At 44.2% G+C, this 26,069-nt stretch overlaps 1 long non-coding RNA gene across 1 annotated transcript in view; it reads left to right on the top strand.

Annotated features, from left to right (window-relative positions):
• Positions 1 to 23,347: 23,347 nt before the first annotated feature.
• LOC135412331 (uncharacterized) overlaps positions 23,348 to 26,069 on the top strand; it is a 274,161-nt gene continuing 271,439 nt past the window's right edge. The window contains exons 1-2 of the long non-coding RNA XR_010429581.1: positions 23,348 to 23,480; positions 25,289 to 25,379. This is a non-coding gene — a long non-coding RNA (uncharacterized LOC135412331). The remainder of the gene's footprint in view (positions 23,481 to 25,288; positions 25,380 to 26,069) is intronic.

The raw sequence follows: 26,069 nt of genomic DNA, 5'->3' as shown, positions 1-26,069 counted from the left end.
CTGAACGATCGATACTCGCAGAATATTCATTTAACCTGTGAAAGAGAGGTGAAGTCCTGCATCCAATTTTTGGATGTCATGGTCACTAAAGAGCCAGATTCTGCCATTTCCACTGCATGATATCAAGAAGATATTGCCTCGGGTAGACACGTGTTAGGCATCACCTCAGTCACTCACAGTGAAAAGAAGGCAGGAAGAAGGAACTGATATCATAGTTTGGGAAGTCTGTTATCTCAAAATATTTGTTTTTTTTCTTAGAAGAATTTTTCAGAATCATATATGTGTGTGTACCTGTGTGCATGAATACAGAAGCTAATCTAATAATGCCCCACTTAGGCTGAATTTGGTTTTTTTATGCCACATATCTGGCCTGAATGGGAATCCAGATGGGCCTGGGTGTGTGTACAAAAATCCCAGCACAGCACTTCTGAAGAGCTGGGCTGCATTAGGATTTTCAGAGCCCAAGAAACACTGAAAGAAAGAAGGACTTAGATGAATTGCTGCAGCCAAATATTTTCAAAGGCAAGAACGTTCCTCCCAACGTGTTTTGCTAAGACTGCTGTCACCTCAAGGATTTTTCCCACTTCAGTGGGCAACCTGAACCAGGTAGCAATTGAATCCCTCCTTGTTGCAGGGAGAGGTGCTGGGACAATGGAAATGCATGTCCTTGTGTGCGTTGCTCCTGGAGCTGGAGGGCTTGACAGAGCTTCCAGCAACACCAAAACCTTGCCCATAACCATTTCTTTCATTTGAAAAAGGGTGTTTTTCTCCCTTACTGAACAATCAAAGAACTTTCTGACATTTATTTTGATGGGGGAAGAAAAAAAAAAAAAGAAATCTATTATTACAAGGACCAGGAAGCATAAATCCAGGTTGGCTCTCAGACACCTTCCACACAAATTGTATTCAGGTAAATGGTCCCTAAAAATGCCTTGATAGTACAAGGTACATCATAGTTGCTAGAAAGGAAATGTAAAGCTTCCCATTATGACGGATAATACAAAGAAAGAAATGCATTTTCATTATCCTCCCCTAGTTTCAAAGTATCTCAAGATTTGATTCAGGTCCTAAAGATATTATGAGGCAATATCTATGTTACCTTTGAGTCAACTACCATGTCTTGACACTTGATCAGTCTGCAAAAGCTCCCGGAAGAATCAGAAATAAACAATTTTATTCCCCAACCAGGAACTCGTGCAGCAGCATGAGCAAGAATGCTTTTTTCTCCTCTAAATATGACTGCATATGCATGTAATGCATTTAATCAGAATACAACATTTTTTTGTACAATGTCTTTTAGAAACGCAACCTAGATTTAAAAAAAAAAAAAAAGAAAATCCCCAGTAAGGACACATTTTGAAAATTCCAATAAATTGTATGCATTGAGAGCATCTTAGCCATGCCAGGTAGTAGTGAGAAGCATATTTAAACTGAGGTGCTGGAGTAGGTCTTTAACTTTATACCTTTACATTTGCATATGCAAATTCAGGTGTACAGAGGCTGTTGTTATTTTTTCTACCAATTTCTAAGTGGTCTTTCCACTTCCACTTCTACTTACACTAGAAAAGCTCCATTTCCAGAAATGGCATTATTGGTTGCTATACCCATGCAGGTTTATTTGGTTTGGTCCTAAACAGAGATTTTAAGCAACAGTCTTAAAACTCAAACATAGCTATGGAAACTTCTGGAACAACTGTGGAGAGCTATGAAATAGTACTACCCACCTCATTTGCTTAGAAAATTGAAAGACTTTTGCTGGTTTTGCTAAATACTGACAGCTTGAGTCCAAAGGGGAAATCTTGTCTCTTGTTCTCTGTAGGGCAGATGTTCCTGTCGGGTTTTTGTTTTGATTTTTAAATGACAAGTGGCTCTCTTTCATTCTGTGTTTTCCTCGAGCACCCAAACAGAGTGAATGACTTCTTCCTCTAGCCTGATACCACAGGAGGAAAACATTACCTGTGGCAGGACAAAATCAATCTACTTTAACTAGAAGAAAAAAAAAAAAAAAAAGAATTTGAAAGGTAGAAGAATGGCCAAGTGATTTTAAACATGTTTTTGAACCAGCATTGCTTTAGAGTAGCCTCTGGCTACATGAGGGAGTAAAAGGAGCCTGATGGACCTTCTGGTCCCTTGGGAGGGGCTGCCCTGGTGGAGGAGAGGCTGTGTGCTCACCACAGCCACCACACTGAGCTCAAGGGTTGATGTAGCATGTGTTTGCCTGAGCTGCTTCAGGAGTCATTGCCCTTCGGTTTCCCACTTAGTTGCCACAGTTAAGGACAAATATATGTTAAGATAATGTTAAGTGTCTGCCCTGGACCATAGCATGGAAAGCGAGTTTTAAAAACCTAGGGGGGAGAACTAGTACACTAGAAAGAACCAGAGTGTTCATGTTTCTGGTATAAACTGAGAGAGCATTAACACCCTGCAGGGAACAGCCCCACGCATTCCCACCTAGCAGAGCACATCTTCCTCTCCAAACCCACGATCTACCTGGTGAATTAAAGGCATAGCTTAATTAATGCTGCCAGTAGAGGGAACTGATGTACATGTGAGTAGATGCGGCAGCGTTTCTTCAGGGGAAAAAAAAAAAGTTTAAAAATATAAACACAAGCAAATCCTTCTCACTTCAAGAGGGGGTCAAAGGTATCATTCCCAGTGCACAGCAGTCAGTGGCTGGGGAGTGAGAAGGGAGAGCCTGGTGCTGTGTCCTTATTCCTTGCTGAAGAGTCACACCTTCTTCAATACCATTACTCATGGAATAAGGTACAAAGGTGGCAGAATTCAGCAGTAGATGAACACATGTCCTTGGGGAGCTTTTGGAAAAGAGATTTTGCATCATTTGGGGTTTTTAAGACTTGTAGACACGGCTTGAAATGGGCTATTTGAGGCAAAGCAGCAGAGATTTTTTTATTTCTGAGTGTTTTGGGTTTTTTTTCAGTTCATTTGCTATAGATTTACATAGTGTTCATCTTAAAGGCCCAGAAGGGTTAGGGTTTGAGGTGAGCTGCTAATGAACTCGCTGATGTCACAGTCTTGACCGTTCTTTCTGTTTTCTCCCAGTGTGGGCAGCAGACAATCACAAAGCAAGAGGCAGGGCTGGGAGGTCAGAGAGAAAGCGTCGGACAGTATCAAGAACAAAACGCAGACGCTTTCAATGACAGTAAAGAAATAAGAAAAAGGCTGGTGTTAAATAACCCCTTGATAATAGAAATCACTGAGCAGGGATGAATATAACTTTGGAAAGGTTTTGCTCAAAGTCGTTATTGCTGAAGTTATTGTCTTTGGAAGCAGCTGCCAATCTAGAGGGAGTGGCAAAGCTGAGTGAATGAGCAAAAAAATGGACTGCAAAAGTGGTGAATTCATTCACCTTTTAGAGAAATCCACTCTGACTGGCAAAAAGCCTGACTTCACTTGTATCAAAGGGATAACCCCTTTGAAATCCTGTATTTCACAAGCTTCAATGAATGCCTTTATTTTTTGGTGTCTGACATTTGTGCATAGAAAGGTGAAGTCCAAATTTTTTGGGGGTTGCATCCATGTTTATTTTCAGGAGCATGGTCATTTCTAGTTTTGCTAGGTGAGCACTTTGGTATTTCTTTTTGGCGATGCGTGAAACTGGGAGTAAAGACAGACAAACCACTGAAGAAAAAAACAAAAACATTGTCTCCTCCTTCCTAATATTAAACTCCACCTCAAATGATAAACTTTTCTTCAGGTTCTGAAATACTGAGACAAATGGTTGATGCTTTTTGGTTTGTGTGTGGGTTTTTTCTTTTTTTTTTTTTTTTTCTTTCCCTTCCCAATTCAGGTTTCCGGATAGAATTGGAACTGAATGTGCCAAAAATACCAGGATAGAAGCTGTTCTCATGGGTGTTTCCATCTGGAATCTAATGTAGAAATGCCAGAAATCCTGTAGGAAAACCTGTTCTCATGTGGTTTCCTGCCCGGTTCAACGTTTTTGATATGTTGGGAGAGTTTGGATTAGCAGCAGATAAGCAGAGAAACTGGATCTGAATGCCAAACTTTTTTTGAAGTTTTTCCATCCCCACTGGAAGCATTACTAGGCCCATAGGCATAAGGTATAGAGTCTCTCCCCTGCTGGGAAGGGTTTAAAGCTGGCTGCATAGTAATAAACAAACGCATAAATATATTCATGAATGAGTAGGGCTTTGCTCTTTGCTTCTTTGCAAGGCTATTTTAGCAGCTCTGCTATTTGAGATAATCTTCAGTTATTTGTACAAATATTTGCATGTTCAGAAAGTTTTATGAATCTTAGAGAGAACGTGCATCTGGAAAGTTATTTTTCAAGTGGTTTGTTTTCATCACGTCCTATTTGTTATTTCCCCATTTAAATTTCTTGGGGGGATGGTGGTGGTGGCGGCGGTGGTGGTGGTGGTGATGATGATCTGATTAGCTCAAAGAAACCGGCATTAGGTTTCTTTGGGAAGGGTGCTGAGTCCTAGCCCAAGAGGTATGGCAATTGAATTTTCCTTTCCCAAATCCTGGACTCGGTATAGCAGGAGGTAGCATCCAGACCCTGGAGGTGCTGATCCTTTTAGAAGCGAGGGGGTCTCGGACAGCCCAATGGTCTTGTCTTGTGTACGAGGGAAAAGCGTGAGTGCCTCTGTGAGCTCCATCTCACAGAGGCGCTCAGGCTTTTCCCCCTCGTAGTTTCCCTTCACACATTTCCCCCTCATGCTTTTCCCCTCTCACCCCCATGCTTTTCCCGCTCACGCTTTTCCCGCTCACGCTTTTCCCGCTCACGCTTTTCCCGCTCACGCTTTTCCCGCTCACGCTTTTCCCGCTCACGCTTTTCCTGCTTAGACTTTTCCGTCTCATGTTACTTCCCCCTCACGCTTTTTCCCCCTCACGCTTTTTCCTCCTTATGCTTTTCCTCTCATGCTTTTTGCCCCTTGTGCTTTCCCCCCCTCACCCTTTTTCCCCCTCATGCTTTTTCCTCTCACACTTTTTTCCCCCTCACACATTTTTCCCTCACGCTTTTCCCCTCTAACCCCCATGCTTCTCCCGCTCACACTTCTCCCGCTCGCGTTTTTCCCGCTCAAACCTTTCCCCCCCTCACGCTTTTTCCCCCCTCACACTTTTTCTCCCCCTCACACTTTTTCCCCCCTCACGCTTTTCTCCCTCAGTTTTTTTTTCCCCTGACCATTTTTCCCCCCACACCTCACTGCCAGCTGTGCCATTTTGCCCTCTCCTACCCCCACTGCCCTGAGGTGCCCCTGCCATGACGGAGGGGTCTGGCTGTGCCCGGCAGTGCAGCCCTTGGAATTGTCAGGAATTTGCTGTGTCAAGAGCGGGACAACTCCAGCCTCTCCTCATGGAGTGACCGATGCCAGGGCACCCACAGACAGTATGGCCACAGGTGAGTTCTTGAGCGAGAGATCGTCCATCCCAGTTATTTAGTGAGCTATGCGGGAAAAGGGCGGCTTCTGTGAGGAGAGACCCTCGGGGCTGGTGCCATGGCCGTCCACCCCGTAAGTGCAGGAAAGCTGTGGTTGTGAAGCGAGGTGGCTTCTTTGGGCATCCCCTGCTGCAGATGGTGAGCTGAGGAGGGAAACATTCCAAACCAAATCTCTAAGTCCGGCTTTTATCACCAAAGTCTTATCAGTTCAGCTCTAACAGCATTTTTCCAGGTGAGGGGTGACTTTGGCTGGTCATAGGGACATCGGAGCAGGGCTGGTTTGCCACAGCGACCAGGTGTGCATGACCTCTGGGAGGAAACAGAGGGGGCCCTTTTATTTCTTACGTTATTTTATCTCGTGAATCAGGTTTAGCCTCTTTTGTTGCCAGAGCACGGAATCCTGAGGATCCTCTGCTCCTGGCACCTCCAGAAATCGAATTTCTGCTGAGCAAATCCCTGACACATTCAGTCCTGTGTACAGAGCCCCTTTCATGAGGGCAGTTGTAGGCAAATGCCTGCTTAGGGGCTTTCCTCCTGCCTAATGGAGATTTCCAGGCATGGAAATCTCCCCATTCCCTCACACTTGTGGCATGAAGGCACCCACGCATGCCTGAGCACAGGTATTGTATTTGCACAGCACTTACCTGCCAGAAAACTGCTTATTTTTTAGCTCCCTCTTTTCTGAGCTCCCTCTGTACTGCTGCCTTCCCCTGCCACGGACACGCATTAGCTCCCTGTATCAGCTGTCGGGAGTGATCTGTGCAGAACGAACATCTGTATTAAGTTTGCAGAGCTAGTCAAAATGTTTACCAGGACTATTTAATAGGGAGATCAATAGCAAGTGCCTCTGTGTTTGTTTTAACGAAACAAAATTGGTTGCAGAGCAAAACCTTTTCAGAACAACAACGACAACAACAACAACAAAACCCCAACCCTGGCATTAGTCCAGCTCAGTGTAACAACACAGGAGAAAAGGGCATTCCTGAGTACTAGCTCAGATTTATTTTCATTATGCAGTTATTAGGGTAAGGGAGCATTAGATGGCTGTTGTCACCAGGAGACCCTCTCCCTATAAAGCCTGCGTGCTTGGCAGTTCGTTTGGAGCTGTACTGATTTATGGCTGTCAGCTCCTGCCTGACAGTGTCCTGACAAGTTCTGCTGGTAGAAACTTGTTCAAGCTTGAAGTGACACTTCTGTGCTGCTGGTTTTCCTTCCCCAGAGAGGAAACTGCTCTCGACCATCCCGATTTCGGTGTCACGCTGAATTCCCTCTAAGTGTGTTTTCTTGCCTGGGGTCTGACTTGCTACTGGAAGCCAATATATTAAATCACTTCCCCAAATTACCATATTGGCTCCTTGCTTGGGGGCTGTTTACTGTAGGTTTCAGACCACTGGTTGGCCCACGTAAATGCCTGATTTGGAAACTGGTATCATCTCCAGTTGGTAGCTGACAAATTCTGTCAGTTTGAGTCTGGCACAAAATATCAACGGAACGTGGGGAAACGGGGAAAAAGGATTATTTTCCGTTTTCTGGAAGGTAGCTGCAAAAGGCTGTTTCGTTACATGTATGCAAAATAGGTATTAGCTGTTCTTTGGGGAAAAAATTTTGAATTTGGAAATTATGGCTTGTTGTAAGTAAGAGTGGTAACCCCTCCCAATTTGCAGTCCCTGATCTGGCTAAGATATATCCACGTGCTTAAATTTAAGCGCTTGTGTTTAAACACGCCCCTTAATAATTAGAAGACTGGATTTATACCCTAACTTTCCAGACAGCTGGTACGTTTTTTTCCGTCATCTTCACCTCCTAAAATGTTGTGATGTAGCAAATTAGCCATTTCTCACCATTTATTCTGAAGAACAGAAATAAGTGAAATCTGTCTCTGAACATTAGTGCTGCAGGCATGTGAAATACATGGTAGTCTACATGGCAGCAACCAAATAAATATGTTTTGCAGCTTTTAGGTGAGAAGGTGGGAAGGAAAATAGAGAAGGAGGAGCTAAGTATTCTGGCAAATATTATGTGTGAAACATGGGGAAGACTCCAGAAAAAAAGTTAGGAGATGTGAATCATCAACTGTGGAAGAGAAAGAGACATGTCAGAAGCCTTTGAGCGCATTTATCCCATTTTATGTATCTTTTTAAAATGCAAACCAGTTGCAGTTTTTGAGCTTTCCTGTGCTGTAAAATGTACCACAATCCCTTCAGTAAATAGTTTCAGTGATAAATTAGCTCTCTGCCCAAGTTGTGCTTTCTCTGACTGCGGCTTCCAGCATGGAGTCTTTTGACAACTTTGTCTCCCAGAAGGAAGTGTCCCATTGTATTTATTTTTTTGTGACCTGTGCCACCATAAACTGTGATCGAGACCCTCTGTCACCTTTTCTTTGATAAGCTGAAGGGACACAGGGCTGTGAGTTGTTCATGATAAGGCATGTTTTCTAGTGCTTTCCCCATTCTTGTTCCTCTTTGAATCCTTTACAATTAACCAATTTCCTGCTTGAACTTTTGCCTCCGGGGCTGTCTCTGTATTCCTGTAGCAGTTGCACCTTTGCCAAAGGCACAGGCAGGATAACGTCTCTATTCTTCCTTGAAACTCTTCTCTGTGTACCTGAGGTCTGTGCTGGGCTTTGTGGCTGTGAGCAGAGGTTTTATGATCAGCTGATACAACCATCATTTCGGCGTGGTTTGGGGTAGGGATGGTGGGTCCCTCTTGGTTCCTGGCTGGATGACAGTGTTTTGTCAGGGTGCATATCATTTGTTTCAGTTTGCCAAGTGGTTCAGCATGCTTTATGTGCTCTTTGATCGAGCTCTCCTGCAGTCTCCCTGTCACCTGCAGACTTTATTAATAATGATTTCATTCTGGGTTTTTTTTCAATCATTGATTTATTATGTTAAATAGCGTGAGACTGAGGACTGGTGCTGCTGGCCCAGTTAAAACTATTCCTACTCAATTTTCAGACTTCTATTCACGGTTACATTTTTCAATCTAAGGTGCCAGTTTTAATCCATTTTAATTTGTGCCTTGTTTAGTTTATATCATTCTACCTACTGAGTCAAAACAGTGTGGAGAATCTGATCACATGCCTTACAAACGTAAGTGCAGCATACCGACATTATCACCCTTATCAACCCGATCTGTGCCCTCAGTTAAAAAAAATCCTGATGAAAATCTATTTCCTGTAAACCCACGCAGCTGGAAGATATTTGTATTTTCTCCTTTTGTATTGTAATACATAATTTTTGGGTTAACTGTCCATTGCCTTACCTAAGATCCAACTGACAGTCCTTGCAGTACCTGGAGGACCCCATCTGCTTGTTTTAAATTTTGGAGAAGTTGCTACTTTGCTTTGGTCTTCCAGAGTACTGTAAGTCCCATCATGTCCCTGTGGGGTGGAGAACTCCTATGCCCATTCTTTGCACATTTTCCAACTGACTGACTTCAAAATATCTGTCTTTTCTAGATGCTGTTTTAAAGTCCTTTGAGTCATTGCTGAGATTGAGTGTGATTCATTATTTTGAGACAATATGCATATAAAATCTATTTCCCAAATATGGAAGACAGGTATGCATTGAATTCTTATGTGTTTTCCTAATTATTATTACATTTCTACTATTTTTCTCCGGTAACAGATGACAACATTTTTGTTCTCAATATGCTTTTAAAAGTCCCAAATACCCTCTCCCCATTGATTTCTCTTTTTTCCCTTTCTGGCTCCCTTTGTCAAATCCCTACAGCTATTAGCTTTTGGTTTATAATTGTTATTATCAGTTTTCCTTTGTATCATTAGCGCTTTGTGTTGAAACAAATGTGTTTTCGTTCTGTGTCTACTTTTAAACTGAAAGTAATTTTTAAATACTGTCAGTTTCTGTCTTGGTTGTGAAATTGTGGCCTTTGAAATCTACGAATGTATTCCTAAACCTTTCCCATTACCATGAAAAGGCTCCTCTCTAGCTGATATTGCTCATAATTATTTCAGTGTTGTGGAAACGATTTTTGTCCAACAGCAGTTATGTGAACGTACAGACCAGAACATCCATAAACACACACGTTACTTTGGACTCGATTCTATATGTTGACAACAAATACGATCGAGTCATGATCACTGGCATTTGAGTAACCATTAATTTTTAACATCTGGGATCAGTTCCTCTGGATCTGTCATTAGGGAGTCTACCCCAAGCTGGGTTGAGTTAAGAAATTGGCTGCCTGTAATTTTTGAAATTCTGAGGACTTTTTAGTGCTGGTAGCCTGAGAACACCAGCATATGCCATTCAGATTGAAGTCCCATATGTTAACACAGCTTTTTTTATCAACACATGATAAATAAGTCTTTAAAGAAGCTGGTCATCCTGTTTTTTACGCCGTTTTGGTGGTGTGTAGCAGGCACCAAGTAGCTCACGGCCTTCTAGTGTGTTTGTAAGAACACAGATCTACCAGCAGTCGAAATCTTTTACGTCTGATTTGCACAGACTTGCAGAGGTCATGAGATTTTCGAGGCAGTGTACTACACCCTTTCTTTTTTGCTCGCTTGAGCCCTCTGAGTTGGCTTGTAACTGTTCATGTTTACGTTCTGATCATGTGAGTTTTCCCGGTAATATCAACCAAGTCAAATTTATGCCCATAAATCCGCAATTCTAATTCCTCTCGTTTATTATCCGACCTCTAGCAGAGGTGTATAAGCGATTAAATCATTTCATCCTTTTGTGTAAGTGGATGCTTTTGCAATTTCGTTATCAAAAACATGTTTTAGAACTACAACCGAAACCCTCACACCATTTGCCCAGGCAGCAATTACACATGCAGAATTTTCTGATCATAGGGCAGGAGGAGCCTTGTAAGATCTCGTATATACACTGGCTTCTGCTCAATTTGGCCAACTACCTCTGCAGAGATATTTCCTACAACTTCCTTGACAGGGATGCACTCGCTGTCTATTCCTACAATCTTGTCTTGGTCCTTCACGTAATCTTCCAAACCAGTGGGTAAATATTTCCCCAATTTTCTGCCTTGTCTAGTCCCTGTGAGACCATTTTCATGCTTTCCCGCAGGGAGTAGCTATGTTTCTTAAGGAAGATTGTTCAGAACTGCTATACTTTGTTCTTTGTTACATCTGTGATTGCACTTCCAAACCACAGTTTTGTTTCTTTTAGCTTCATTGCCACTTGCACATCGCTCCGAAGAAATCTTTTCAGAAGGTGAGAAAATGGAGCCCGTGCACTCCAGCTCAGAGCCACGCTCACGCTGCCAGCCAGCCCTGCCTTCCTGTCCTCTGAAAATGGGAGTTTCTCAGATGCCTTCTTCAGGCTCGCTCTGAAATCTCTCTGTTGGCTGGTTCTCTTTGCCTTCTCCAGAGTTTGCCTGGCAACTGATGGGTAGATTAAGGGGAGATACTTAGTGCCAGCCTGCCCCCCTCAGTGGCAGGTCAGTCAAGTCTGACTGATTAGAAAACCCAAGGATTTGAGACAGGAGCCCCTAACTTGAAAAAAACCACTAAGTAGGCATCTCTTATCTAGCCTGTTTGAAGGTCCCACATCCTCTGTCCTATGGCCAAACTCAGTAATCAGCAGGATCAGGCATATGGCTCATCAAGGTTTTTAATCTAGAGCCTGTGCTGTCTCCTCTGAAACACCCCTGTTTAGACCTCCTGAGGCAGGAGGAGACATGGAACTTGCCATGTCAAACTGAAGTGGCCCTTACCAAGTTATTCACCGCAGGAATGTTGAAGGAAAACGAATGATTTTGCATCTGTCCCTTTGAAAGGCCGTTCCCCCACAGTTAGCTCGGCAGATGACTTCCCAGGAGCTCCCTTGAAGTGGTAAATCGAGCTGTCGCCAGCTACAACAGCCTAAAGGGAATGGGACCGGTGACAAATACATTACAAAGGGCCAAGTTAAACTCTAATTGTGCTTTGTTTAATGGGATCGTTAAAGCAGCTAACTCGCCCATAAGTGGCTGTTTGTGGGGGTCCCACCCATCAAACGCGACCCTGGTGAAGGACTGCAGCGGTGCCCATTCGGAGCTCAGGACTGCGCCTTTCTGATGCTGAGCTCTGCCTTTTCGACCAAGTTTCCTGGGCAGTGTGAAATGATATGGATCAGGCAAGCACCAGGGAGTCCTTTCTCCTCACCTGGCTCCGACTTGACTTTTAGGATGAGCCTGACAGACCCACAGGAGCAGCAGAGTTTGGGCTCTACATCCAGGCGTGGCGCACGGGCTCCTTGAAATGCCAGCGCAACGGTAAGGGCGTGTTACAAACAGAGGAAAAGACAACTGCTTGGCATCATCCTGTTCCCTAATAGGATTCCTTTCTGCACTGCCTGCCTTTCCAGTAGGTGCTTGGCACCACGGTGGCATGAAAACTGCTGCCCTTAGCTGGATGGTTGGGGCACCCACTGGTGTCCTGGGGCACGGCCAGTCTCAAGGTGCCCTGCGCCTTCTTTTCCTGTATATTCACTTCTCTCTCTCTTTTTTTTTTCCTTTATTTTTTATTTTCACACTTTTTTTTTTCTTATTGTGTCCCTATCTATATATTTTTTTTTTAATCTTATCTGCATCAGTGATGCCTGCAGGCAAAGCCTCCAGGGTTAGGCACAGCAGGAAGAGGTGTGACCAGTAATCCCTTTGCTGCAGCCAGAGGCACACACGCCACTGGCTGAGGAAGTCCCAGGGGCTGAACACGGTTTTATTCTCAGGGTGCTGCTCACAGATGCTTGTGAGCCAGGTAGACACCTCTACTCCTCCCGAGTGCACGTTGCTTTCTCTTTCTAAGTGATGATTGTGTTTGGACCCGTGCTGTGGGGAATATGTCTCAGTATAAAAATATCCATCCCTTTGAAAAGGCAGAGGATCATATTTCTTTTAAACCATACCTCAATCAACCTGTGAGAACCTGAAATATATCTGGACAAATCGGATTTATATGAAACAAGGAAAAAATATAGCAATTTTGGGGGTATTAAATTGAAAGTTCAATGTAGTCGTTCTTGGGCTAACTGGTGCTTGGGAAAATGGGGTTTAGATCGTTTTCAGAGATTCCCCTTTCTTTGCTGACAGTCAGAGAAAAGGGGCAAGAGGCTATTGCTTGTGTTTGTTCCTAAAGCAAATCACAGTTGATAGGTCCAACTTTAGACCGATCGGCCTTGACAAGTTTCCCTGCAATTCTTTCTGGTGTGCAGTTTTAGAAATCTTTGAACAGCGAGGAGCACAAAAGGTAGAAAGTTAATAAGACTCCACGGGGCTGTGAGATGGTACCTGACAAGGGAGGAGAGGTGCTTCTGTGACTAAAATAGGCGACACAGAAGGTGGTTTTGCGCTTGTCTGAGAAAGTGGGAATCTTGTTACGGGCTAGGAAGGTCTGGTGTGCTCAGACATATAGTGTTCATGGCAAAAGGTTTGGTTTCATTAGCTGAATGTTTTCAGGGGGTTTCTCATAATTTTCAAATGTGTAATTGTTGAGTGATTTTATTCTGAGAAGTCACACTACAGCTCAGGTGTTGTGCAGCTGAATTGGACCGTGGTTTTGACTCTATTTGTGCTTATGAAACAATTGCTGGCTATGAAACAGTTGGGGGGTTTAGAAAAATTTTGGCACAGCAAGGAAAAGATGTCCTTTTCCACTATCCTTCTCCCTTGAAAGAACTTGAGGTTTCTGCTTTTGCTCTCCAAACCTGTGCAGATAATTAGTATCAATGATTTGTCCTTAAGAAGCAGCTTTGGCCTTGCATTTCAGAGAGAAATGTGGTTATTTTAGACTTAGCGAGTGTGCTTTAGGTTTTGATCCGTAGCTTTGGTTTTCTTGTTATTCATATTGATTGTTCCAATTTGTATGCTGTTTTGCTCTCTGAGTTGTTGATCTCTTTTGTTTCTGTTCTGTTTTTCAATGGCCACAGGTTTCTAATTTTCTGCTTTCTTCTTAGACTTTTAGGTTTTAATTCAATGCATGTTTTCCAGGGTATTTCTCTCTCACTTTGGCAAAGCTGTTGTATGATTGTGTTGCTTGCCTCTTCCTTCCTAGAGACAATGTTAACAGATATCATGGGAGAGATATCACCCTCCTCCCCCTAAATTTTATATAGAGCACTGCACTTAAGTCAGAAGTCGTATTCCCTTGCCTGTGGATTTTCCTTTGCTGGAAGGGCCAATTCGTAAAGCAGATGGGAACTGTCAGCTTTGTGTTTCTTGGGAATATGTTCCAAAATATATCCTTTAGCATGGTATCTTTTGCAAGGCACTGATGTAGGGAGAAACACCGGGATATTAAAATCCAGTTAATGGAAAACCATTAACATTCTGACTGGAAAGAGTGGAAAACCCTTTGAAAATCCTCCTGGCTAATAATCCCTGGGTGAGAGGCCAGTGCAAGGAGACTTCCCTTCTCTCCTCTGCAGCCCTGGCATCATTCCTGGGTACCTCCACAGGAGAAGGTTTATTGCTCACGAGCTTCAGCTTTTTGGGAATAAGTGCATATGGTGGGGCAGCAAAAAAGTGTGGAAGGCAACACATGGGGGAGAAAGAGTTTGAAAGAAGAGGAAAATGCCCCTGGAGCATGAGGCTGTTGGCTGGTGCTCTGATGTTCTCATTCCTCCCCATTCTTCTCAACTGTTTTGAAACTCTCCAGATTCTCCCGGAGGGTGCAAAGCAAATGACATTACCTCTGCCAGTGTGCAATACTGAGTCCAGTTAAACCAGTGTTTGGTCAGAAAAAGGTCTGGCCCTTTTAAAGCCTGTTATCCTGCACGTTGGCCGAAAGGTAGGCAGCATTTGCAGCCTGCCTGTTCCACCAGCATTTGCGCTCTCTGGCCATGAATTTAAAAAAGGGGTGCCACAATCGACATTATCCCACTCTGCAGGAACCAAGGGGCTTGAGAATACTTCAAAAACCAACTGATGAAAATCTGGAAGCACCAGTTCTCCAGCGAGTGCCTGCTGGGCAGAGGCACCGCGTGCGTGTGCGTGCGTGCGTGTGCGTGTGCATGGATGGGCTCTCTCCTTTTTTAAAACCTTTGGAGTGAGTTTTTTGGATACTTCAGACGTCCCTTTTTCTCACCCTCAGATTGTTCGCCGCCTCCCCAGCAGAGTGACATATTGTTTGCAGTGGAATTTGACAGGCTCAGATGGCAGTAGCTGCTGCAAGATTTTTTAGTTCTTGTTGGTGCTACGACAGGTCTCAACAAATTCCCTCGCCCACTCGCCCGTGGTGCATAAGAAACTTTCTCTAAGTGTGAGGGGAGCTTGCCCATCAGTTTTGTCAAAATCTCAGCTTTCCTTTAAGCATGATGCAGAAATTCTGGCTTTCTGGATGTGACACAGATCTGCTCTACGGCAGTGGTGTTTGCAGATTCAGGAAGGCAGACAGACAAAGGCGAGTGAAACGTGAGCTCCCAAATAACCCTGTGCTGGCTTTGTGATGGAAGTGAACTGCCTGGGGTGTGTGCTGAGAAGAGGCTGTGGATTTCTGCTGAGGAGATCTGGCCCCGTGCTGTGTGCTGTGTTCAGTGCCCCTGTGTGAGTCCATCCTTTCCTGTTCTGTGTCTTTGCTACATACACAGGTGACAGATCTGCAAATCCACCCATCCTGCCCCAAATACCTGATGACTACAACAGAAACCTGTGAGCTGGTCACCCACTTCTGTGTATTGGTGGTGTTTCTGCTGGCCACCTCCAGGTATCCTCTTTAGGATGAGCTGAAATTCACCCTGGAAGACCCTTCTTTTGTCTACTGTGTCTGCAGGGGACCCCTGCTGACTGGCTCACGGGGACAAGGGAGTCCTCCTGTGCAACCTCTGTGTAAGAGGAGCCACCCTGGGCTTGGCATCCCTTCAGAGTGGGACTGCTCTGGGTGGCAATGTCTGGCATGGCTCTTTTTCTGGGAGGAGATGCCTATTCAGAGGCTGTGGGCATCTTTGTGCCCCTTGTATTCCTGCAAGAGCGAGGGCATTCCAACCCAGCCATAAGTATTTCATGTTTGATTTAGGCTCAGCCTCACAAGGTTATTTTCAGGCAGTAGTCCTGAGGCCATCCCACTCGCAGGCCTTTCCTTGGCATAAACAGCATTAGCCTGAGGGTGGCCCTCATCTGTGCCAGATGCCCACAGCCACGGCAGCAGGAAATCAATGGGGCGTGGGGATATCCCCGCCACCGCGCTCCGCCGCTAATAGCTGTGGTGGTGGAGGAGTCCCTGTGGCATTTCCACATTACCTGGAGATTTCCCAAGGCAGGAGAAATCCTAAGGATAATTAAGCCTGTTTTATTTAGGGCTGAGCTGAGCCATCAAAGTGGCATAAAGCAGCCTAAATGGGCCAGAGGATCTGGCACCTTATGTGAAAACTAATCATTTTCTGAGGTGGTCTGATAATTTCTGAGGAGGATATAAAATAACTCACACCCACATGTAGCTTTTAATGAGTAGAAAGGCCTCTCTACTGCATGTTCTGGAATCGTACTCTTTAAAAAAAAAAAATACCCAGAGATGTTTGCGTGTAACAAAGCAAGAGGGAGACTGTGGCAGGAGCAGGAGCTTGGGGCAGTGTCTTTGTTGCTGTTTTCATCAGGGTTAAGGGCTCAGTGACCATTTGGAAACCTTTTATGGGCAAACTGGCTAGCAGCCAGTACTGCAAATTTGCACTCCTGACTTTTTGATTAGTCAGTAGTCCATCAACAGCAGTAGAAACCTGAGAAACATTTGCAGCTAACCACGTGAAAAGCAGGTGTAATAAATCAGGTTGTTCAGGTTTAGTCCCAACTGGGAAATGTGGGGATGGAGGTAGAAATCATTCCTACTCCTCTCGTGGTGTATCAGAATACCTGCTGCATCGAGCCTTACCCCAGTCCCTCTTTCCAGCAAGATTTCAGTTTATAACAGCGATTGCATTCCCATCGGGAAATCGCAGATTTCCAACAATTTCTTTTAAGATCCACAGTGAAATTGCGTGAATGACAACCATTCATCCAGCTCATCGCAGGATCAGGACCACGGCATGGTCGTTTTAAGCTTAAGGAGCGAGCCCTTAATCGCTGCTGACTGTGCTAAGTGGAAGGAGCTCCCTCTGTGCCAGTGCCCCGACGGCAGCAGAGGCATCTTTTCCGTTTATTTGCCTCTGTCCCTTGGGGACATGGAGTGGGGGCAGCACTGGTGACAGGGGGGGACCCGAGCTCTGCTCCCTGGCTCCTGCCATGCCTGTGCCCAGGCTTTTCCCGGGAGCAAATCAGCAGAGCTGGTGACAGCAGAAGCCATGAAAAGACTGTGGCAGATGTGAGCCTGCTCTCTAATACTTTATGAATACTGAATCTGGGTTTTTTTCAGGGGGAGGGCGGCTCTGTCTGTGTCGTTTGCTTGTTATTTGTCACATTTAGGGTATACACAACACTGAAGTGTGTGGTGTTGATAATAAAAGTGGCAAAGGTGCATCCTGGGAGATATGTTCTGTCAGGGGAGATACAACAAGAGTGGACAAGAAAGTGGGATGGAAGTGTTGGTGCTGTGAAGGCAGATCTGTGTTAGAGGCCATGTAAGAGCTTCAGGAGCTTGTTTTAATGATTTCTTTTTTTTTTTTTTTTTTCTGTTGGGTGGACTACTGAACCAAAATGGTCTGGTAGTTGTGGACCACAATTTTGTAATAGCTGCACAAGAATTCTCTCTCCCCCAAGTTATGACATTTTAGGATTAAACAAAACCTCCCTGTGTCCCTGAAGATGAACACAGGAGTTGTCATCAGATTTAGAAATTAATTTCAGGAAAAATTCAGGGGATGTGTCCTGCAGTTGCAGGAAATGGCAATTCACAGTCTTGTGAGAAGGAGGGTGGATGGGACAGGTGTCACCGAGGGGACACCTCACCTTCCCCTCCCCATCAACTTACATCCAGCCTGAACATCGGGGCCACACAATAACTTATTACTGCCTTTGCTGTTAGCGGGGCTGTAGTTAAACAGACACCTTCAGGCTCTAGCCCAGCAGTTCAATTGCTTTCCCAGGTATTAAAATAACAAAAGAAACAGAAACTACTGAAAGAGGAAGAAGAAAGCAGAGCCCTTCAACACCCCCAGCATCTGGCAGGCAGCAAGAGCAGGCACATCCAGGGATGGTTTGCACGCTCGGTGCTGTGAGTTGTCGGTGGCGGGTATTTGAGAAAAACCCTTTTTTATAGCAGTTTTAAGAAAAATTTAGTAATAACCGAGCAAACTGCTGAAACCAACTGAGCTGAACAAGGGAATAACAACAAAACAAAAAGCCCAGTGTGTGTCTCTTGCCTGGGGCAAGCTACAGCTGATGGATAAAGTGACAGACGAATCCTTCCCTCATTTCCATTTTAATCTCTGTCTACTAATTGTCATCAATATCATCAGGGTCACTAGACCACTAGTGCGAGTCTGCAACCTTCCGCAGGAACCGCAGCTTTATGCCTGCCTGGCCCCCAGGGCTTTGCCCCTGTGCTAACCCAGGCTGTACTGGGGGATGCCTGGGAGCGGGAGGAAGGGCCCTGGGAGCGGGAGGAAGGGCCCTTGGAGGTGAGGTGGGTGATGTTTCCCAGCCCCACGCAGGAGAGGCTACTTGTAGTGTCCTGGCATAAAAATACAGGACAATTGCAGCCCTCTCTGAAATTAAAATTATTTACACTCCTTTTATGCCCAGGCCAGGATTTGGAAAAAGGGCAGCTGGGAATCCAGCTCCTGTTGGAAGAGAGGGCTCATACTGACTCCTAAATCAATGACTGTGTGATGAAAGCACTCTTTGGATCAGACCCAAGGAGGACAGTCACAGCTTTTTGTCGGTGGTTTCTCCTCCCGTCCTTACTACGGGATGTGTAACACACGTGAGGCGCCACAAGGGTACTCAGGGGGGTCTCTCCTGGTGACCAGTTGGGTACTCCCTCAGAATTTTGTCCCATCATCCCTATGCCCAGGAAAGGCACCGACAAAGTGTTGTAAAGGTAATGTTTAACCCAGGGGCTCCAAGCCAAATCCCGGCCTCTGCGCACAGCTTGAGCACAAATTGTGCCCATGGCAACTACGCAGCGACTCACTTGGTTGGAAACCTCCCATCCCCACTCGGAGGCAGCCATGTGGTCCTCTGCTTCAGCTGCTAAAAAGTAATAGATTTTTGGCATTAACTCTGTACCTTTACCCCGCACCAGATCCTCCCTGCTGTGTAGGTACTGTGTGTCCGTGGGATTCAGACAAGGCTCTGGGTTTGCTCTGTTGAACTGCTCCCTCATAACAATTTTCAACCTTTGTGTTCCCTTCCCAAAGTCTCAACATCCCTTTGGTGGTACCATCTTCATCCCTTCTCCAAATCTCCCTCATCTCCTGAATACACTTAGACTTCCCAGATACTCTGCCAGCTTCTTATTCCATCTCCCACAAGGTAACCATTTCTTGAACAGGAGATGTGAGGATAAAAATGGACTTTTCTTAGTTTTGCTGTTGATTTGGGATGTAATGAGTTCAGTAGCTGCAGTTAACTCCTCTGTTCTTGCAGCTGTAGCTGGTGACAAGGGCGCTGCAGGCTCTGAAGTGTATCTATCCTATCACCTGAGATTGGGATGCTTTTAGGATGTTTTAGGATGCTGTGTGGTTTTGAGGTTCCACATTTGCAAGATGGTGCATCTGTTGCTTTGGGGGGAGACAGCCATAGTCCCGGAGAGATCATCTTGGCCTCAAGGTGGTCCTCCTTGGCTTGCTATTCCATTGCTATTGCTTTTCTAGTTACCCAGTGAATTAGGAAGGGACTGTTGCAATATTATAATGCGAGTGTGTGTACCCCTGGCTGTGTGGGATTTTAGCACTGTGGTGTGCTGCAAATCTGTAAGGAATGGTTGACGCCACCTCGTTGTTTGTGCTCTCCTGAGTGATTCGCCACCAACTCTGTGACCGGGGTAGGGAGAGGCAGAGAGGCAACAAAAAAATGACTCTGTGAAGCCGTCTGCTGCAAATCTTCCCAGGGGAAGATTTGGAATCCCCCTGTTCCCGCGATGAAAATCTTCAGAGGCCCCGTGCCCTGTAAGCCGCAGTCCCTGCGGCTGCAACTCCAGATCTTTGGAGCTTATTGGTAACATATTTGCAAAGCTGCCCTGCTGTGATCACTGATCTCTGCCAGCTTAAATTTGGGAAAATGCTTTACACAGCCTTTCCTCTCCCCTCCTTCAACCCCTGCAGGTCTATATACAAGAAAAGAAAGATTTAGTGTTTGAGCATAAGCACTGGTCAGCCAATCTGCAGCGCATCTTCTTGAAAACCCAAAACAGGTGCTCTTGGGCCATCAAAGTCTTGAAGCAGTTAAACTTCCTTTCACCTCTGTTGCAGTTCCTTTAAAAGAAATAGAGAGATCTTCAAAAGGTGGAAGGGTGGCAGGCCAGAAACGTAAAGCGTGTGCAATCACTCAGATACAAGTGGCACCACTAAAAATTGCCTTCATATATCAGCTTATGGTTTACACACTGTGGCAGAAAGGACGCTAAAAGGTCAGCAGAAAAAAAATATATATGTCAAGCCTGGAGCTGTGACTCCAAAGGTGTGGAAAGACATGATCTGAGAAGGGTTCTAGAGGGACTGGATAAGTGCTTGATATGGCAGGATTTTTTATTTTATTTTATTTTATTTTTTGCAAGGGAGCTGCTTGCAAACGTCAGCACAGAAGCCAAGGTATATACTCGCAGTAACCTCTTGCTACGACCCCTGGTGACAAGACGGATAGTTCCATTCATCTGTGGGTGAGCAGCAGAGGCTCTCTGCATTTTTTACTTGAAGCCCTGGATGAATTTGTTTGTGGAGGGGAATGTCACCGTTGTGAATGCTCTGATCACTCATGTGCCCATAGTGAAGTCAGTGGTAGGGAAGCGGGGAGGTGGGGGGGGGAGTAGGGGGAGGCAGAGCAAGGAGGAAAGCAAGCTTCTCTCTGGGGGTCTCGGGGATGCCAGCTTATATCCAGCAAAACATCTCCAACCAAACATTAATGGAAGATGTGACTTCGAAACAGAGGGATCAGCAAATACGCCGTAAATTAATAATGTGCCCTTTTAGTAGCAATTGCTTTATGAAAATCGGTAGGGCTTTTTTTCCCCCCCCCTTCTCCTTGTAGAAATACCTCTGAAATAAGTGGGTCTCACTGGAGTTTTGTTTAAGACTGACCCCTTACTTTATTAACCGTGTAACATTTTAAGGTTGTTTTTTCCTCTCTGTCTCCTCCAGCAAGTCTCTATTGATCACTGTTTACAGTTATAATCCCTTTCAAATTTATCATCCATGACTAACACCACACGTATTGATTGGTGCTGACGGATGTCCCTGTATGGTGTATACCCACAGTGATTCTGGCCAGTGAAGTACAGTAGATATTTTTTTTTTTTCTCTCCTTCATTTGCTTTTTATAGCTTTCTGCTCCCTCCCTTTTGTTCTCAGTCTGACTAACCTATTTCACACAAACACCGTGGGATTAACATGTCTAAATTTAGGACAATTTCTTCATTCCTGATGAGGTCTTTGGAACAGGAAGGAAAAGAAAGGGTAGTGGTGGGGTTTGGATTTTGTTGTTGTTTTTTCCCTCAATTGGGAAGCTACTGGAAGAAGACAGGCCCTATAGGAGATCAGATTTATGAGGGACATCCACACGTCTTAACCTAAAGCCTAAAGTAACAAAGATGTAAGGGCTAGTTTTTTTAGGGACAAATTAGATGTCACTGGTGACTAAGGACAAGGTGTCCGAAATCTGGACTATAAATGGAGTCATTTGTCAGCAATGCATTTTTGCTTGCCTACTGCAACATTTCCTCCATCTCTTGCTGGCCAGAAATAGAGCTTAAGGTCAATCCCTTTTCTCAGCCACCTTGATTTAACTGGAATTTACAAACTTAAAAACAAATAAATAAACAAATGAAAAACCCCCAGTCTCGAATGTTCTCAAGGATTTTGGTGCCATAGCAGCATGCAATTTTTGTCACTTGGGGTATTGTTTTTTTCTTGCTAACCCAAAGGTGTGAACTTCACCTTTCGAAGCCTGTGTTCCTTCCAGATTTTAATAATCCATTTGTAACTTTTTTTTGGTGTGCTTTATGCAATGGTTTAAATACATGTTCTTGTACATGTGTTTTATTTGGGTGTAATAAGGCAGCAACTGTAAGACAGAGTTGTTAAACCTCAGTAAAAACATTTTTAATAATAATTTCACATTTATTTAATATAAAACCACTGTCTTATTAAATCTAACTCTTTAGATTTAATAGGATGGTTTATTGTATTATAGCATTACTACTACAGTGCTATAGTTATGGTTGAAAAGGCATTTTCATTATAAACTCCTGTTTGCAGGTGCTTATAACTTCCTGAAGTACAGCACCTCTCTTATTTGAATGTGAAATCACTCACTGTACCTCTTAATTTTTTTCTTTCATCTCCTTCTCAGAGACAAGGACATTTAGATGTCAAAAATAAAACAAGAAAAGCATCAGTTACTGAGGAGCAGCATCAGAGCTGAGAATTAAAATGCACCAAGGTAAGAGTTCAGACTTAGAGCTTAGGAAACTCTGGACCTTGATCAAGTTGCTGCACCCATGGCTGTTAAAGCATAAAGCTGGCAATTTGCTCAGTAATGTGCAGTGCCACTGTTGTGACAGAGGAGCATGTTGGCAGGACTTGGCTGTCAGGAGGAGTGTTATCACTGAAGTCCCAAATTCTTGTGGTCTTGATAAACTCTGTATTGGCACGATGTGTATGGCAGGGCGGGGACTTGGTGGAGTTTTTGGTCCGTTTTCTGCACGGGGGATGTCAGGAGGGTCCAGCAGCTGTGGGTGGTGAAGAAGGAGTCAACCCTGAGCCTGTGTGTTCAGTGGGAGCACTTGTAGCATCTTGCAGGGTGCTGGCCTGCCCGGCCCCACCGTTTCCTGTGGATTCAGGGAAGAAATTGCCTTGTCCCCCAAGGCTCCTCAAAAGGCCTCTTGCTTGGGCCAACCACCTAAATGTGGCACAGGAACTCTTGGCTGTCATTTCTTTTGTTTGCCACCATGAACTTCAGAGGTGTCCCCCCTGAACTGGACCTTTTGCAGTGGAGGATAACAAAATATAAATCTCTGATTTATCTTAGCTAACTTTAAGCATATAAGAGGCAGGCTGCCTCGGGGTACCCCACTAAAGCCTGCTGCAAACCAACCTCTGCCTAATCACTGAAAGGAGAATGTGGCAGCCATCTGTGCCATCCTTCATGGCACAGTTTATTCCTGTTCTTCTAACCACCTGTAAAATGAGCAGGAATGCTGATATCTGGATGTGTTTACAACTCAAAGTAAATCTTGTGTAGATGGAAGAGACCTGATCTCCCCTGAGTTTTCAGCTGTTACAGACTCAGGCAGGTGCCATGAAGGAGTTTATTTATGACCTTGAAACCAAGTGTAGTGGAGAGTAGGTGGGTCATTAGTTTGCCCCAAGTTTGTTGTGTCCCTTTATGATCTGTTGGCTGAGGAAGAACCAAAAAAAAAAAATCTATAGCTCTGTTCTCTGTGTGTTTCTCCTTCACCTTGAAGGCAAACAGGGGTTTGTCTGGTGAGGTGCTCAGGACTAGACCCAGGGTCAGTGTACTTACGGGGGATGAACTGGGTTAATTACCAGGTTTTATGATGAACAAACAGGACCTGCCTTCAGCAGGGCTGTCTCCAGGAAATGGGGCACTTTTCGGTGCCATGTCCTGGCCGTGCCTCTGAAAGGGTGACATCCACAGTGGCCACGTGGGTTTCCTCTGGTATCGCTGTGGCTGACCCTTGCAACATTACAGAGCTTTAGTAAATGTAATGTTTAATTGCTTTCTGGGCTGGGAACCACTTGTAAACAAACCTGAGCCTCAATGGAGACTTTATAGTTAAATAAATAAATGCTGACAAAGAAAGACTGGAGACACAAAAAACCCAAACAGGAGCACGGCACTAAACTGCCCCATAAAACCTGTGTAAAGAGAGAGTGTTTCATGGTGTTGCAACAGCAGGCTTTTTGCTTTTCCACAGGCTGAGTCTGCATGTGTAATTGCTTCCCTTTATTTCAGCTCTGTCCCAGAAACTCCTGCTGGAGTGGCACTGAGCAGAGGGGTAGGTTGGTTTGTTTGTTTTTTTAATTATCACCAGGCTTTGACAAATTTCTCGTTTGGTGGTGGGAAGATCCATGCAGGAGGAGGGACATGTGCCGCTGTTACAAAGGGTGCAGCCTGTTCTTGCTGGCGTAGAACTGGGGCTGAGCAGTAATTGCTGAGCAGAATGTGGCTCCTTAAAAGCACACAGAGTTTTGGTAAATCTCTTCTGGGTCTAAGCAGCAATGCAATCCTTCTGCTCAGGGCTAAACATCAAATCTTTCCTGGGAACGCAAATACGGGTCGGTGTAAATTCATCAAAACAGAGTTCTTTAAACAGCCAGGTCTCCTGCTCTTGTATAATCCATTCTGGGCTTAGGAATACTAATAGTTTCCTCAAATAAAAAGGCTTTGCCTCTCTCACCTTCAACTCTACCCAAGATAAAAGGGTTTGTAGGTACAACTACTCTGCCCTGAAAGCCCTCACTGCAGCCATGGCAAGGCTGAAAATCAAGGTTGTTTCTAGGAAAAACAGATAAATTAAGCAAGTTTTTGTGGCAGGACTTAATTTTGGGTAGGTTATTCTCCCCATGCAGTCTTGCACTACTGCAAAACCTTGTGTAAGGTCCTTTTAATGTTCCTCAAGTACATGTCTAGTCCTTTTAATGTTTCTTGAGTGCATGTCCAAAAACCACAGTGGTAACAGTTGCCTCCATCCAAAAGAGAAACAAATGCAATTGTTTAAAAGTAGCAGCCACAAGTATACTCATTAAATGGAAGATGATCATATAGGCAGCTCTGAGCTGCTCCTGAATTTCCAGAGGACTTGTAATGTATTACCACTGTTTCAGCCCATTCTGTTGGGGTTTTTTTTAGGCTGTGAGGGTAGACTTGACCCCTCTTTTGCCAGTTTTAATTTTCCTGCTGTTTTTTAGTAGCTCTGTGGTCATGCTGCTAACAAAGGAGCACTATAAAGGGATTAATGAGTATCATGAGGAAATAAGAAGCCTGTCGCCTTGATTTTTTTGGACTGTGTTTCAGTTATAACAAATATTTAAAAAATCTTGAAGATACAGAAACTGGGAATTTTCTATTTTTACTTTTTATGAGGATCATTTAAAAATATCCACAGGTTCATTTTTGTGTAATATCACGTGACTTGGCATGCTTCAGGTTGTAATTAGTCACTTTTTGGTAAAATTCTCTTACGGAAAAATGTGTGCACGCCATTTTAAAATCATATTCAGCCATATGGAAAAATTCTTTGTGCTTGCAAAATGTGGAAATCTGGTTAGAATCAACGTTAGTTTTATCTTGAAACCAGTCAATTTTGTTGGAAATGGAACTGCAGCAGAGCTTGGTTTTTTGGAGAGAGAAATTCACGTAGCCTGGTGACGTTTCCTGGCTGGACAGACCTGTTTTGAAATTTGAAATAGAACACAAAAAAAAAAGAGATGAAGTGAAACACCTCTCTTGGATTTGTTTTTCTGATAAGGAAGTCAACCCTGGACTTTCCATGGGCCTGGGATTGTCCTGTCATGGAGGTCAGAAATCTCCCAGAGTTTTTGACCAGTCCAGCAGCTGAGGGAAGGTCTGGAAATACAGATATTAAACTGGGGACAGTGCAAATGTTGATTGGCAAAAGTCTGCGGAAGCTTCCTTGGAAGAAGGAGTGATTTTCAAGTAATTTGTATAAAGAGGGCTTAAAGTCACTTGATTAAACTGTAGCATCAGGAGGAAAAAGAATTCTTCTCCATATAAAAACAAAAAATAATCATAATAATCCAGGCTTTTATGTCTTCTAATGGTAAACCACTTTGGTTATTTCAGATACCAGCCTGTTAAGCTTCTGAGTTCTCCACATGGTCAGAAGATTGTAACGACCTCCATGCAGTTCAGCCTTGGATGGAACTTCTTACAGGTCCTTATTTCTTTTTTTTACTCTCTTGGGAAATGCATTTTCACCTCTTTGTCCCACATATCTTTTCTTTTCACTTCTTTTCTTCCTCTTTTTTGGCCTTTTTTATTTTTTCTAACCTCAGAGGTAGCAATCCTAGTGCTATTAGCAAGATGTCTATTATAGTGTCATTAAAAAAGCTATAGTCAGAGCATGGAATGACTCACATCATGGAGGAGTTAATAATTCACTGTAATAAAAGTATAAAGTTTTATGATAAACCACTCTCAGGGGAGTTAAATATAATCCTTAGCGGGTCACACACTGACTACAAAGCTTACATTTGTAATGGTAATTTGAATTTACTACATCGCCTTTAGTTTTTAAGCGTTTGTATGTCATTAGACCTTATAAATTGATTTATATATTCAACTCCAGTATAATTCTACATAAAGGTACAATAAATTTTATGGATTATAGATATGGCATCTAAAACAGTTTAGAAAAATAATTTTATTAAATTCACTTAAACGGCGGTGATGAGTGGCAGTGCCGGAGCGTCTCAACTTCTGAGAACCGCGTGAGGCGGGGAGGGAGCTGCAGGTGGTGGTGGGGACAGAGGGAGGGGACAGGGCCATAACTGGTCACCCAGCTTCTCAGTCAGGGCTCCAGTGGCACCCAGTCAGGCAGCCACAACTGTCATTGAGAAGGACC

The sequence above is a fragment of the Pseudopipra pipra genome, chromosome 3 (assembly GCF_036250125.1).
Source record: "Pseudopipra pipra isolate bDixPip1 chromosome 3, bDixPip1.hap1, whole genome shotgun sequence".
Taxonomy (NCBI): Eukaryota; Metazoa; Chordata; class Aves; order Passeriformes; family Pipridae; genus Pseudopipra; species Pseudopipra pipra.
Note: the sequence above shows the minus strand (reverse complement) of the source record. Positions and strands in the feature narration are given on the sequence as shown.